Below are 13,662 nucleotides of genomic sequence, written 5' to 3'. Positions count from 1 at the left end.
AATATCACTGATGAACATGGATGCAAAAGTTCTCACCAAAATACTAGGTGATAGGATCAAACAGTACATTAAAAAGATTGTTCACCATGACCCAGTGGAATTTATCCCTGGGCTACGAGTTTGGTTCAACATCCTTTAATCAATGTCATACACTACATTAATGAAAGGAAGGACAAGAAACATATGCTACTCCCAATAGTTGCAGAAAAACATTTGACACAGTACAACATCATTTGATTAAAACTCTTCAAAGTGTAGGGATAGAGGGTACATTCCTTAGTATCATAAAAGCCATCTATGAAGAACCCAGTAAATATCATTCCCAACAGAGAAAAACTGAGAAAATTTTCCCTTAAGGTCAGGAACACAGCAGGGATGTCCACCATCACCACTACTATTCAACATAATACTGGAAATCCAACCCTCAGCAATCAGACAACAAAAAGAAATGAAAGACATCTGTATTGACAAAGAAGAAGTCAAAGTCTCATTCTTTGCAGATGATATGATACTTTATGTGGAAAATCCAAAAGAATCTACCCCAAAACTTGTAGAACTCATACAGGAATTCAGTAAAGTATCAGGATATAAAATCAATGCACAGAAATCAGTTGCATTTCTATACACCAACAATAAGACAGAAGAATGAGAAATTAAGAAGTTGATCCCATTTACAATTGCAAGCAAAACCTAGGAATAAACCTAACCAAAGATGCAAAGAATCTGTACTCAGAAAACTATAGAATACTCATGAAAAATATTGAGGAAGACACAAAACATTCCATGTTAATGCATTGGAAAAACAAATATTGTGAAATGGTCTATGGCACCTAGAATGATCTACACACTTAATGCAATCCCTATCAAAATACCATCAGCTGTTTTCACAGAAATGGAAACAAATAATCCTAAAATTTGTATGGAATCAGAAAAGACCCTAAATAATCAGAGGAATGTTGAAAAAGAAAAGCAAAATTGGTGGAATCACAGCTCTGGACTTCAAGCTTTATTCAAGCTGTAGTCATCAAGACAGTATGGTACTGGTACAAAAATAGATATATAGACCAATGGGATAGAATAGAGAGCCCAGAAATGAACCCTCAACTCTATGGTCAACTAATCTTTGACAAAGCAGGAAAGAATGTCCAATGGAAAAAAGAGTCCTTTCAACAAACAGTTTGGGAAAATTGGACAACCACACTGTGAAGAATGAAACTGGACCATTTCTTTATACCACACACAAAAATAAACCCAAAATGGATGAAACACCTCAATGTGAGACAGGGATCCCTCAAAATCCTAGAGAAGAACACAGGTAGCAACCTCTTTAACCTCAGCCACAGCAACTTCTTCCTAGATACATTGCCAAAGGCAAGGGAATCAAGCGCAAAAATGAACTATTGGGACTTCATCAATGTAATAAGCCTTTGCACAGCATAGGAAAGAGTGAACAAAACCAAAAGACAACCAACAAAATGAGAAAATATATTTGCATATGACATATCAGATTAAAAAGCTAGTATCCAAAATCTATAAAGAACATATCAAACTCAACACCCAAAGAATGAATAATCCAATCAAGAAATGGGCAGAAGATATGAACAGACATTTCTTCAAAGAAGACATCCAAATAGCCAACAGACATATTAAAAATTGCTCAATATCACTCAGCATCAAGGAAATACAAATCAAAACCTCAATAAGATACCATCTTACACTAGTCAGAATGGCAAAAATTAACAAGTAAGGAAATGGCAGAGGTTGGCAAGGATGCAGGGAAAGGGGAACCCTCTTACACTGTTGGTGGGAATGCAAGCTGGTGCAGCTGCTCTGGAAAACAGTATGGAGGTTCCCCAAAAAGTTAAAAATGGAGCTACCTTATGACCCAGCAATTGCAGAACTGGGTATTTACTCGAAAGGTACAAATGCAGTGATCTGAAGGCGCATGTGTACCCCAGTGTTTATAGCAACAATGTCCACAATAGCCAAACTATGGAAAGACCCTAGATGCCCATCAACAGATGAGTAGATAAAGAAGATGAATATTAACGCAATATTAATGAAATATTATGCAGCCATCAAAAATGAAATCTTGCCATTTGCAATGATGTAAATGGAACTAGTGGGTATTATGCTAAGCGAAATAAGCCAATCAGAGAAAGACTATTATCATATGATTTTGCTGATATGTGGAATTTGATAAACAAGACAGAGAATCATAGGGGAAGGGAAGGAAAAGTGAAACAAGATGAAACCAGAGAGGGAGACACACCATAGGAGACTCTTAATCCCAGGAAACAAACTAAGAGTTTCTGGAGGGGAGGCAGATGGGAAAAATGGGGTGGTGGGTGATGGACATTGGGGAGATTATGTGCTATGGTGAGAGCTGTGAATTGTTTAAGACTGATGAATCACAGACCTGCACCCCTGAAACAAATAATACTTTATATGTTAATTTTAAAAAAACCCTAATTATATACTATACTTTGGATAACTGTATTTAAATTGAAAAAAGAATAATTCTTAAAGATGTTAATTATATTCCAGCAACATAAACATTAGCTGAGATTTTATTAACATTTATCCTCGGTTAATGTTAGCTCCTGTCTCAGCAAAATATTTGTTCTTACTAAATGTTCAAAAATGACTTTTGTTTTGAATGTATGAATTATGTATAACATAGGCAACAAAAAAAAAAGCAAAACATTCTAAAAATTTTCTTGTGTGCTATATGACTTGGCCAGATTAAGATTCTCTATAATTTTTCCTGTCATGCAGTAATGGGCCTTAACACAGCTAAGGCTCTTGCTCACTTTCAAGGCTTGGTTTAGATGTCTTTCAGAAGGTTCCTTCAGTCTGACTGAGTTAAGTACCTTCCAGAAATGTAAATATACATTTAGGGTTACCTTCACCACCTGCTGTATGTTAAAATGATACATTTCTGTACATACCTTCCATGAATTTAATGTCTGTCCAGAGTTAAGTGTATTCTTGTTTTATTGCCAGCTTCTATCACAGAGCTGGGCACTATTTACATTGCTCATTAAATATTAGTTGAATGGAACTGAACTGATTTAGCTTCTGAGAGCCAAAGTTTCTTGTATATTAGCTTACTTTATTTTCACCCTGTTTTTCTTATTTGAGTGACTTCTTTGAAGAAACTCTAGTAATGTTGAGGCACTTAGAGTATTATTGTGGCTATTGAATTATAAATTACAATTTCATTCAAGCTGTGATTTTTACATTTTTAATACATTATTTAGTCATATTCAGGTACAATTTTTCCATTAAAACCTTACTTAAGGGGCGCCTGGGTGGCTCAGTGGGTTAAGCCTCTGCCTTCAGCTCAGGTCATGATCTCAGGGTCCTGGGATCGAGCCCCGTGTCGGGTTCTCTGCTCCACAGGGAGCCTGCCTCCACCTCTCTCTCTGCCTGTCTCTCTGCCTACTTGTGATCTCTGTCTGTCAAATAAATAAATAAAATCTTAAAAAAAAAAAAAAACCTTACTTAAGAGGGGCGCCTGTGTGGCTCAGTAGGTTAAGCCTCTGCCTTCGGCTCAGGTCATGATCTCACAGTCCTGGGATCGAACCCTCCTGCATCAGGCTCTCTGCTCAGCGGGGGGCCTGTTTCTCCTTCTCTCTCTACCTGCCTCTCTGCCTACTTGTGATCTCTCTCTCTCTGTCAAATAAATAAATAAAAACTTTTAAAAAATTATAAAAACAACAATAACAACAACAACAACAAAACGTACCTAAGGGGTGCCTGGGTGGCTCAGAGAGTTAAGTGCCTGACTCTTGGTTTCAGTTCAGGTCATGATCTCAAGGTTGTAGGATCGAGCCCTGTATTGGGCTCTGCACTTATCATGGAATCTGCTTGTTCCTCTCCCTCCACTCCTCTGCCGGCTTTCACACTCGTGCACTCTCTCCCTCTAAAAAATAATTTTAAAAAAAGTACTTAAATAGGAAAAAAATATGTCCTTAAAAAAAGGCTACTTGTATGGATGTGCTCAAGCTGAAAGCCATGCATACAATTTTTAAAACTTCCATTTGCCTACTAGTGAGAAATATAATAATCCAGTGTTTAAGCAGCAACTTTTTGGAGTCACCTAGATGTGGGATTAAATTTGGCTTTTGCAAATGACTAACTGATTTTGGGGGATGCTATGTAGTCTTTGTGAGATTCAGCTTCCTTATCTAAAATAACAGCACTAACTTATAGCTTGTTGTGGGGTTCTAAGTGCTCACTTGGTAAATATTAGCCTCTATGAAATAATTTGTGTGGTTAGTTTTTTATGACAAAGGATTTCTTTCCCCATGGCCCCTTTCATTCATTTAGAATGAGGTTGTTTTATTGCTTTTATTATTATTGTTTGTCATTTTGTATTAGTACTTTCTAATTGAATGTTTTTCAATTTCAAACCTTTCATTGGAAAGATATATCATGCTCTTCCTTTTAATACTTACTAACTACTGATTTTCATGTTTTCCTTGAAACTCAGCACAGTCTTCTGGTTTCCGTGACCCTATGCTCAGTTACGTTGCACTCATGGCTCAGGCCATGATGCACCTGGATTCCACTTTGCATACAGTCTATTAGTTCAGGGCAATTTGCTTTCCTCTTCCCAACTTCATTCATACCAAAATATATTATTTTGAAATATTTTATTTATTTATTTATTTGACAGAGAGAGAGAGAGACAGCGAGAGAGAGAACACAAACAGGGGGAGTGGGAGAGGAGGAAGCAGGCTTCCTGCTGAGCAGAGCACCTGATGCGGTCTCGATTCCAGGACCCTGGGATCATGACCTGAGCCAAAGGCAGCCGCTTAACCACTGAGCCACCCAGGCACCCCCAAATATATTTCTAAATATCTTGTTCTGTTCCCAGTTTCAAAATATCTTTTATATGACCTTTAAAAATAGTGTCCATTTGGAGAGGAGTCAAGATGGCGGAGAAGTAGCAGGCTGAGACTACTTCGGGTAGCGGGAGATCAGCTAAATAGCTTATCTAAAGATTGCAAACACCTACAAATCCAACGGGAGATTGAAGAGAAGAAGAACAGCAATTCCAAAAACAGAAAATCAACCACTTTCTGCAAGGTAGGACTGGCGGAGAAGTGAATCCAAAGCGACGGGAAGATAGACCGCGGGGGGAGGGGCCGGCTCCCGGCGAGCGGCGGAGCAAGGGAGCAAAATCAGGACTTTTAAAAGTCTGTTCCGCTGAGGGACATCGCTCCAGAGGCTTAACTGGGGTGAAGCCCAGGCGGGGTCAGCGTGGCCTCAGGTCCCGCAGGGTCGCAGAAGGATCGGGGGTGTCTGAGTGTCGCAGAGCTTACCGGTATTAGAACGGGGAAGCCAGCTACAGAGACAGAGCCGAGGAGTGACTCTCAGCTCGGGGTTGCCTTGAACCGGTCGCAGGCTCGGTCAGCTCGGAGCGCGGCTGGAGGCCAGGGTGACGGGAGTCATTGGGCGCTGTTCTCTAAGGGCGCACTGAGGAGTGGGGCCCTGGACTCTTGGCTCCTCCGGGCCGGACACCGGGAGGCCGCCATCTTCATTCCTGTCCTCTGGAACTCTATGGAAAGCGCTCAGGGAACAAAAGCTCCCGAAAACAAACCAGAGCGGATTACTCAGCACGGCCCCGGGTAAGGGCGGTGCAACTCCGCCTGGGGAAAAGACGCTTGAGAATCACTACAACAGGCCCCTCCCCCAGAAGATCAACGGGAAACCCAGCCAGGACCAAGTTCACCTACCAAGGAGAGCGGCGGAATTCCAGAGGAGAAGAAAGCAAAGCACGGAACTCATGGCTTTCTCCCCATGATTTTTTAGCCTTGCAGTTAATTTAATTTTTTTTCTTTTTCAATTTTTTTTTCTTTTTATCTTCTTCTGCTAAATTTTTTTTAACTTTTACCGTATTTTTTTAACGTTTTTTAAATAGTTTATCTAATATATATATTTTTTTCCTCTTTTTATATTTTTTCTTTAACGGCTTTCTTTTTTTTAATAGTTTCCTTTTTTTTTCTTTCTTTCTGAACCCCTTTTTATCCCCTTTCTCCCCCCTCACAATTCAGAATCTCTTCTGATTTGGCTTAAGCATATTTTCCTGGGGTTGTTGCCACCCTTTTAGTATTTTACTTGCTCCTTCATAAACTCTTATCTGGACAAAATGACAAGGCAGAAAAATTCACAACAAAAAAAAGAACAAGAGGCAGTACCAAAGGCTAGGGACCTAATCAATACAGACATTGGTAATATGTCAGATCTAGAGTTCAGAATGAGGATTCTCAAGGTTCTAGCCGGGCTTGAAAAAGGCATGGAAGATATTAAAGCAACCCTCTCGGGAGATATAAAAGCCCTTTCTGGAGAAATAAAAGAACTAAAATCTAACCAAGTTGAAATCAAAAAAGCTATTAATGAGGTGCAATCAAAAATGGAGGCTCTCACTGCTAGGATAAATGAGGCATTAGAAAGAATTAGCGATATAGAAGACCAAATGACAGAGAATAAAGAAGCTGAGCAAAAGAGGGACAAACAGCTACTGGACCACGAGGGGAGAATTCAAGAGATAAGTGACACCATAAGACGAAACAACATTAGAATAATTGGGATTCCAGAAGAAGAGGAAACAGAGAGGAGAGCAGAAGGTATATTGGAGAGAATTATTGGAGAGAATTTCCCCAATATGGCAAAGGGAACAAGCATGAAAATCCAGGAGGTTCAGAGAACCCCCCTCAAAATCAATAAGAATAGGTCCACACCCCGTCACCTAATAGTAAAATTGACAAGTCTTAGTGACAAAGAAAAGATCCTGAAAGCAGCCAGGGAAAAGAAATCTGTAACGTACAATGGTAAAAATATTAGATTGGCAGCAGACTTATCCACAGAGACCTGGCAGGCCAGAAAGAGCTGGCATGATATATTCAGAGTACTAAATGAGAAAAACATGCAGCCAAGAATACTAGATCCAGCTAGGCTATCATTGAAAATAGAAGGAGAGATTAAAAGCTTCCAGGACAAACAAAAACTGAAAGAATTTGCAAATACCAAACCAGCTCTACAGGAAATATTGAAAGGGGTCCTCTAAGCAAAGAGAGACCCTCAAAGTAGTAGATCAGAAAGAAACAGAGACAATATACAATAACAGTCACCTTACAGGCAATACAATGGCACTGAATTCATATCTCTCAATACTTACCCTGAATGTTAATGGGCTAAATGCCCCAATCAAAAGACACAGGGTATCAGAATGGATAAAAAAACAAAAACCATCTATATGTTGCCTACAAGAAACTCATCTTAAACGCAAAGACACCTCCAGGTTTAAAGTGAGGGGGTGGAAAAGAATTTACCATGCTAATGGACATCAGAAGAAAGCAGGAGTGGCAATCCTTATATCAGATCAATTAGATTTTAAGCCAAAGATTATAATAAGAGATGAGGAAGGACACTATATCATACTCAAAGGAACTGTCCAACAAGAAGATCTAACAATTTTAAATATCTATGCCCCTAACGTGGGAGCAGCCAACTATATAAACCAATTAATAACAAAATCAAAGAAACACATCGACAAGAATACAATAATAGTAGGGGATTTTAACACTCCCCTCACTGAAATGGACAGATCATCCAAGCAAAAGATCAACAAGGAAATCAAGTCCTTAAATGACACACTGGACCAGATGGACATCACAGATATATTCAGAACATTTCATCCCAAAGCAACAGAATACACATTCTTCTCTAGTGCACATGGAACATTCTCCAGAATAGATCACATTCTTGGTCCTAAATCAAGTCTCAACCGGTATCAAAAGATTGGAATCATCCCCTGCATATTTTCAGACCACAATGCTCTAAAGCTAGAACTCAATCACAAGAGGAAATTTGGAAAGAACCCAAATACATGGAGACTAAACAGCATCCTTCTAAAGAATGAATGGGTCAACCAGGAAATTAAAGAAGAATTGAAAAAATTTATAGAAACAAATGATAATGAAAACACAATGGTTCAGAATCTGTGGGACACAACAAAGGCAGTCCTGAGAGGAAAATATATAGCGGTACAAGCCTTTCTCAAGAAACAAGAAAGGTCTCAGGTACACAACCTAACCCTACACCTAAAGGAGCTGGAGAAAGAACAAGAAAGAAACCCTAAACCCAGCAGGAGAAGAGAAATCATAAAGATTAGAGCAGAAATCAATGAAATAGAAACCAAAAAACAATAGAACAAATCAACAAAACTAGGAGCTGGTTCTTTGAAAGAATTAATAAGATTGATAAACCCCTGGCCAGACTTATCAAAAAGAAAAGAGAAAGGACCCAAATAAATAAAATCATGAATGAAAGAGGAGAGATCACAACGAACACCAAAGAAATACAGACAATTATAAGAACATACTATGAGCAACTCTACGCCAACAAATTTGACAATCTGGAAGAAATGGATGCATTCCTAGAGACATATAAACTACCACAACTGAACCAGGAAGAAATAGAAAGCCTGAACAGACCCATAACCAGTAAGGAGATTGAAACAGTCATCAAAAATCTCCAAACAAACAAAAGCCCAGGGCCAGACGGCTTCCCGGGGGAATTCTACCAAACATTTAAAGAAGAACTAATTCCTATTCTCCTGAAACTGTTCCAAGAAATAGAAATGGAAGGAAAACTTCCAAACTCATTTTATGAGGCCAGCATCACCTTGATCCCAAAACCAGACAAGGATCCCAATAAAAAAGAGAACTACAGACCAATATCCTTGATGAACACAGATGCAAAAATTCTCGCCAAAATACTAGCCAATAGGATTCAACAGGACATTAAAAGGATTATTCACCACGACCAAGTGGGATTTATTCCAGGGCTGCAAGGGTGGTTCAACATCTGCAAATCAATCAATGTGATACAACACATTAATAAAAGAAAGAACAAGAACCATATGATACTCTCTATAGATGCTGAAAAAGCATTTGACAAAGTGCAGCATCCCTTCCTGATCAAAACTCTTCAAAGTGTAGGGATAGACGGCACATACCTCAATATTATCAAAGCCATCTATGAAAAACCCACCGCAAATATCATTCTCAATGGAGAAAAACTGAAAGCTTTTCCGCTAAGGTCAGGAACACGGCAGGGATGTCCGTTATCACCACTGCTATTCAACATAGTACTAGAAGTCCTAGCCTCAGCAATCAGACAACAAAAGGAAATTAAAGGCATCCAAATCGGCAAAGAAGAAGTCAAACTATCACTCTTCGCAGATGATATGATACTCTATGTGGAAAACCCAAAAGACTCCACTCCAAAACTGCTAGAACTTGTACAGGAATTCAGTAAAGTGTCAGGATATAAAATCAATGCACAGAAATCAGTTGCATTTCTCTACACCAACAACAAGACAGAAGAAAGAGAAATTAAGGAGTCCATCCCATTTACAACTGCACCCAAAACTATAAGATACCTAGGAATAAACCTAACCAAAGAGACTAAGAATCTATACTCAGAAAACTATAAAGTACTCATGAAAGAAATTGAGGAAGACACAAAGAAATGGAAAAATGTTCCATGCTCCTGGATTGGAAGAATAAATATTGTGAAAATGTCTATGCTACCTAAAGCAATCTACACATTTAATGCAATTCCTATCAAAGTACCATCCATTTTTTTCAAAGAAATGGAACAAATAATCCTAAAATTTATATGGAACCAGAAAAGACCTCAAATAGCCAAAGGAATATTGAAAAAGAAAGCCAAAGTTGGTGGCATCACAATTCCGGACTTCAAGCTCTATTACAAAGCTGTCATCATCAAGACAGCATGGTACTGGCACAAAAACAGACACATAGATCAATGGAACAGAATAGAGAGCCCAGAAATGGACCCTCAACTCTATGGTCAACTCATCTTCGACAAAGCAGGAAAGAATGTCCAATGGAACAAAGACAGCCTCTTCAATAAATGGTGTTGGGAAAATTGGACAGCCACATGCAGAAAAATGAAATTGGATCATTTCCTTACACCACACACGAAAATAGACTCAAAATGGATGAAGGATCTCAATGTGAGAAAGGAATCCATCAAAATCCTCGAGGAGAACACAGGCAGCAACCTCTTCGACGTCAGCCGCAGCAACATCTTCCTAGGAACATCACCAAAGGCAAGGGAAGCAAGGGCAAAAATGAACTTTTGGGATTTTATCAAGATCAAAAGCTTTTGCACAGCAAAGGAAACAGTTAACAAAACCAAAAGACAACTGACAGAATGGGAGAAGATATTTGCAAATGACATATCAGATAAAGGGCTAGTGTCCAAAATCCATAAAGAACTTATCAAACTCAACACCCAAAGAACAAATAATCCAATCAAGAAATGGGCAGAGGACATGAACAGACATTTCTGCAAAGAAGACATCCAGATGGCCAACAGACACATGAAAAAGTGCTCCACATCACTCGGCATCAGGGAAATACAAATCAAAACCACCATGAGATATCACCTCACACCAGTCAGAATGGCTAAAATTAACAAGTCAGGAAATGACAGATGCTGGTGAGGATGCGGAGAAAGGGGAACCCTCCTACACTGTTGGTGGGAATGCAAGCTGGTGCAACCACTCTGGAAAACAGCATGGAGGTTCCTCAAAATGTTGAAAATAGAACTACCCTATGACCCTGCAATTGCACTACTGGGTATTTACCCTAAAGATACAAACGTAGTGATCCGAAGGGGCACATGCACCCGAATGTTTATAGCAGCAATGTCTACAATAGCCAAACTATGGAAAGAACCTAGATGTCCATCAACAGACGAATGGATAAAGAAGATGTGGTATATATACACAATGGAATACTATGCAGCCATCAAAAGAAATGAAATCTTGCCATTTGCAACAACGTGGATGGAACTAGAGGATATCATGCTTAGCGAAATAAGTCAATCGGAGAAAGACAACTATCATATGATCTCCCTGATATGAGGGAGAGGAGATGCAACATGGGGGGTTGAAGGGGTAGGAGAAGAGTAAATGAAACAAGATGGGATTGGGAGGGAGACAAACCATAAGTGACTCTTAATCTCACAAAACAAACTGAGGGTTGATGGGGGGAGGGGGTTGGGAGAGTGGGTGGGGTTATGGACATTGGGGAGGGTATGTGCTATGGTGAGTGTTGTGAAGTGTGTAAACCTGGCGATTCGCAGACCTGTACCCCTGGGGATAAAAATATATGTTTATAAAGCTGTAAAAAAAAAAAAAAAAAGAAAGAAAGGATGAATACCCAAGTTTTGTAGCAACATGGACGGGACTGGAAGAGATTATGCTGAGTGAAATAAGTCAAGCAGAGAGAGTCAATTATCATATGGTTTCACTTATTTGTGGAGCATAACAAATAGCATGGAGGACAAGGGGAGATGGAGAGGAGAAGGGAGTTGAGGGAAATTGGAAGGGGAGGTGAACCATGAGAGACTATGGACTCTGAAAAACGATCTGAGAATTTTGAAGGGGTGGGGGGTGGGAGGTTGGGGGCACCAGGTGGTGGGTATTGTAGAGGGCACGGATTGCATGGAGCACTGGGTGTGGTGCAAAAATAATGAATACTGTTATGCTGAAAAAATAAAAAAATTTAAAAAAATTAGTGTCCATTTGGAAACTCAGGTGCTTTCACCTCATTGGCTCCTCTGTACCCCTGACTCCCCCAGTCTCCCTCAGTCTTACCTTCTGTTCTAGCCCAATTTTTTTCCCTTGGCCACATGTTTTAAATGTTTTAGCGTCACATATTTTAGATGTTTTAGCATCTGCATCTTTCCTCAATCTGTCCTTATGTATGACACAGGCTTCTCTCTTACTTTCCTATACCATGACTCGTGATTTTTCAAGATACTTCCTCTGAGAAGATTTGTTACAGGTAGAACATTTTGCCTGCAAACAGTCCCTAACCAGGTATCCCCTTTCTATTAACTCATTCCTAGATTTACTTAAATGGAATCACATAATTTTGGAGCTTTTATCTATCTTAGATGTAAGATAGAGACTGTTTACTCTAGATATAGATATATCATATATATAAGGTGTAGATATATCTACATAAGATACAGATATTTAGCCTAATTTCCTCATCTTGCAGATAAGAGTGCTGAGGCCCAAGGAGATCATTACAAGCATTGCATTTAAGTCTATAAGATTACCTAGAAGGAATGAATGAATAGTCGTGTTTCAAAGGGAAATAAGCAATAAAACAAAACTAATGGAATGAGAGAAAATGCCTGATATGGATGCTTACTCATTTCACTAATTTTTTTAAAAGCCATAAAATACTAAGGCTCAAGATACAAAAGAAAATGAAAAACTAGGGGCCAAAACTCCTAGCAAAATTTAATTAAAAAAAAAAAAGAAGAAGAAAAATTAGTCACACTTTTTTTATTTTTTGGTCATTTGAGAAAATTACAATTTTTTTGTTACTTTTCCTCACTTTTCAACTGGTAATGTGAATTGCATGAAAAATAAACAAAATAATTAAGCATTATGGTTTCATTGCAATGCTTGCTGGTGTAGATGTATAAAAGAACAATCCATGGATTTTGCAATCAGATCTAGGTTTTGATTCCCAAGGGCATCAGTTTACTCATTTGCAATATCATGAGTTAATGTAGAAATAAAAACATCTGGTAACAGACCTTGAGTCAGACGCATATTTTAATGCAACATTCCCAAGAGGCAATTTAATCAAGGCAACCTTTCTCTTCTATTTCCTGTAGGAGTATAAGACGTAAATGCAAAGCCTGACATCAATACAGGTCTGTATTTCATTGACTTTGTCTCTGGGGGATATTTTGTGCATATTCAGTGAATTCATATGAATATTAATACAGCAGCTTTCCCTGGAAGAAGTTGGAGCACTGCACAGATATAAAAAGAATGACACAGTTAGAAGTATTGTAAGAATTTCCAAAATGCAACAGACACATGAAGTGAGCAAATGCTGTTGGAAAATGGTTGCCATAAAACTTTGATTTGTTAAAAAAAAAAAAACATAGTGTCTGTGAAGCACAATAAAGTGTGATAAAACAAGGTATGCTTCTTTGTAATATTCTGGAAAAGGCAAAATTTTGTGGAATAGAAAAGGGGTGAGAATATCCAGCTAACAGTAGAGAAATAAAACTAATATGAATAATCAGATTCCATTTTCAAGTAGAATTCTCTAATTCAGAAGGGAATCAGAGATACACAGAATTCTAATGGCCATTTTCCTTCAACTTTTTTTTTTCATTTCATTCCTTTCTACAGCCAAAATCAGAAAGAAGGTGAATGGTACTATCATGCCTTAACAATTTCACTTGGAAAGAGAGAAAAGTATTTCTAAAACTCTATCATAGGTCCAGCTCACTGCTTAGTTTAGTGTAGTTTAGTGGACAGACTGGCTTGATTCTTCCTCCCCCTGTTACTCAGTGTGGGGCTCAAATTTTATAACCTGAGCTTCGGTTTCCTCTTATGTGAAGTGATCACATTAGTCACATTAGTCACCCACCCTCACAAGTACTTAAATATTTGACATAGTACTTGACACATGCTAAGTGTTTAAAACTTCTAGCTATTATCATTTTACTCTGAATTTATAGAAACTACATCATCATTATGCTCTTGTACCAAAACAGTTGATAGATTTTTGTTCT

Source organism: Lutra lutra, chromosome 2 (genome assembly GCF_902655055.1).
Source record: "Lutra lutra chromosome 2, mLutLut1.2, whole genome shotgun sequence".
NCBI classification, from domain to species: domain Eukaryota; kingdom Metazoa; phylum Chordata; class Mammalia; order Carnivora; family Mustelidae; genus Lutra; species Lutra lutra.
The sequence above is the reverse complement of the archived record's forward strand: the minus strand, read 5'-3'. Positions refer to the sequence as shown.